The sequence below is a fragment of the Orycteropus afer genome, unplaced genomic scaffold, assembly GCF_000298275.1.
Source record: "Orycteropus afer afer isolate SDZICR_OR568_19922 unplaced genomic scaffold, OryAfe1.0 scaffold00064, whole genome shotgun sequence".
NCBI lineage: Eukaryota > Metazoa > Chordata > Mammalia > Tubulidentata > Orycteropodidae > Orycteropus > Orycteropus afer.
In genome coordinates, this window is record NW_006921651.1 from 8809725 (window position 1) to 8813258 (window position 3534).

The following is a 3534-nucleotide window of genomic DNA, read 5'->3' on the forward strand; positions in this document are numbered from 1 at the left end:
TGTAAATGTTATGCAATAAACTCTATTTTTGGAAGAAGCAAAAAGAAACCTTTGTTTTATTCATTTGGAAGGTGACAAAATGAGTACAGGACGACATCTTGGGAAAAGTCACTTCTCTGTGCAGGGGAATTTCACAGGTTATTTGAAGGCTTATATGAGCCTGGTGTTTTGTAGAGAGTTTGGGTCTCTGAGGTAGTTTATATTTTGAGGTTATGGTTGGTAAGTAATAAAATGTGAACATCCTTTCTATTTTATATAGGACTTTATTTATTTTGTTGTTATTAGTAAGAATATACACAGCAAGCATACACCAATTCATCAGTGTCTATGTGTACCATTTAGAGACACTGAATACATTCTCTGGTAGCATAGTGCCTAAGGCACTTGACTGCTAACCAGAAGGCTGACGGTTCAAACCCACCAGCCACTCCTCAGACGGAAGACTGGGCAATCTACTTTCGTAGTGATACTGCCTTGGAAACCCAAGGAGGGGTCGCTATGAGTCGGGGCCGACTTGGTGGCAGTGCGTTTAGGGTTTTCTGGATGACATTCTTGAAGTTGTGCAACCATCCTCACCCTCCTTTTCTGGGTTATTCCTTCTTTGTTGACATAAATTCACTGGCCCTAAGGTTCCTGTCCAATCTTTCAAGCTGCTGTTGTCAATCTGATCTCATATAGATGGTCCTCAATTTCTTTTCTTAGTATGTTCTGTGGTCAGAGGGGGACCCTGATGTCCACACTACCCCTTGACCTGAGACTAACTGCTTGGTGACCTAAGGCCTGCTGTGAATCTTTGATTTCATGGTGCCCTGCCATCTCCACTCTCCCCGCACAAGCTTTGCTTTCATCACTTTAAGTGGAAATTAAATTTTAAAATTCAAGTTAGATGTCATTGATTGTATTAGTTAAAGTAACTTAGTTCCAACAACAGATAAACCCCAGAATCTCAATGGCTTAGCACAAATTGAAGTTGATGTCTTGCTCAATGGCATATGTCAATTTCAGTTGGTGGTGATGATGGATAGCGGGTGGGGGGGGGTGGTTCTGTCATTTAGGGCCCAGACTGGTGGAGGTACAGTCACCTTCAGCACTTTGGCTCCAAGGTTGCCATAGGCATCAATGTGCACTTGGCAGATAGTGAGAGGGCATGTGGGATCCCATGGGAGTATTTTATGGCCCTCACTTAGAACTGGTATAAATCCTTTCTACCCAATTTCATTGGCCAGAGGTCAGTCACATGATCCCATCTAGATGCTGGGGTCTAGGAAATGAAGTTCCTGGCTGGGCAGCCACTTCCCAATAACAACTATGTTGTTGTTGTTAGATGCGGTCCAGTCGATTTTCGACTCATAGCAACCCCATGTGGCAAAGCAGTACTGCCCAATAGGTTTCCTAGGCTTTAATTTTGATGGGAGCAGATTACCAGGTCTTTGTTCCACAGAGCAACTGGAGGACTTCGAACCACCAACCTTTTGGTTAGCAGCTGAGTGTTTAACCACTGTGCACCCAGTTTCCTTAATAACAACTATAGTTCATGGACAATGAACATAAAACTTTGGTGAACAGCAAGGGGACCAGAGAATGATTAAAGCAGGTTAGGTCCCTCCAGTTGATTTGTTACAAACAGCCTGTGGGTTGATACCTACATGTTTTTTTTCCTTGCATACTCGATAATGATTTAAAGGAGCTTTCTTCTCCACTTCCACCCATTCCTCAAGCCCTACCCTCTTGACTGATTCTTGGCTGATTGTTATCAGAAAACAATAGGTTGTTGGGCTGCTATCCACTTAGGATGCAGACAGTACTGCACGCTGTGCCCTATACTGGACATATCAAATATATACACACAGAGAAAGAGAGTGCTCTGGTAGCACAGTGGTTAAAGCATTCAACAGCTAACAAAAAGGTCAGCTGTTCAAACCTACTAGCTGCACCATGGGAGGAAGATGAGGCAGTCTGCTTCTGTAAAGATTTGCAGCCTTGGAAACCCTATGGGGTCCTACAGGGTCGCTATGAGTCAGAATTGACTCAATGGCAGTGGGTTATATATAATTTGAAATCTCAAAGAGCAAATTGGGTTAAAGGATCACTGGAGAATTGTAGAGGCCATGGCTGAACACTCACTCTGAAAGGTCACAGCACTGCTATCCTATAGACTCAATCCACATGAGAACAGGAAAGTATACTTTCAGCCTATTGAAGGAGGTTGTTCTGTCTAGAGATCTTGATTCTAGGGCTACCTCTCCTACCAACAACTGTGTGACTTTCAACAAGTCTCTGGACCTCAGTGTCCTCATCTGTAAAATGAGGAGTTTGGATTAAGTAAACTTTAAGGTCACCTGGAGTTGCAATATTCAAAGATTCTATGGCTGAAATAGTGAATGACACAGGAGACATCAACAGAAGATGGAAGGAATACACAGAGTCACTGTACCAAAAAGAATTGGTCAGTGTTCATCCATTTCAGGAGGTGGCATATGATCAAGAACCAATGGTACTGAAGAAGTCGAAGCTTTACTGAAGGAATTGGTGAAGAACAAGGTTCCAGGAATTGATGGAATACCCATTGAGATGTTTCAACAAACTGATGCTGCATGGGAGGCATTCACTTGTCTATGCCAAGAAATTTGGAATATAGCTACCTGTCAACTGAACTATGCCATGATTCTCAGTGGTTTGGCAGATATTAGGTAATCATCTTCCATTTTGTGATCTTATATGAGCAGCCAATGAGTTGAAAGGGGAGTTTTCTGGGGGGTGTGGCCTATATCCAATATATATGGATGCTCTGGCAAAGTGCTCTCTCTCTCTTTCCTGCACCTGACTTGACCTGACCTCCAGTTCTTGGGATGTGAGCCAGGGGACTGACCTGAAGACTCTGGGACTTGCTAGCTCCCACAGCCCCATGAGCCAGCAGCCTGCCATTTGACCTGCCAATTTGGGGTTCATCAGCTCCTGCAATCAATCACATGAGTCAGGAGAAGCCTCCAGCCTGACGCTAAACCCACAGATCTGGCATTTACCAACCTCCACAACTTCATGAACCATTGCCTTGAAATAAATCTCTATCTGTATTTATACAGACGTACATATGCTTCACTAGTTTTGTTCCTCTAGAGAATCCAGCCTAAGACATGTGTTAAATGTAAACGGAATAAAGGCTCCAACTAAAAGACAAAATTTGCCAGGCTAAATAAAAAGGAACCAAGCCCAACCAAATGCTGTTTCAAAAGAAACATCTAAAATATAAGAAGGCAAAAGGATAAACAAAAAGATATACCATGTCAAGAAAAGTGATGCAGCTATGCTGATGTGAGATCACCAATGCTTTCATGAAGCAAAAGGCATCGCTAGTGATACAGAAGGACATTTCATAATGCTGAAGGATTTGATTCAACAGTAAAAGACACCATTGTAAATTTGCATACACCAGAAGGCCGGCGGTTCAAACCCACCAGCCACTCCTCGGAAGGAAGATGGGGCAATCTACTTCCATAGTGATACTGCCTCAGAAACCCAAGGAGGGGTCACTAT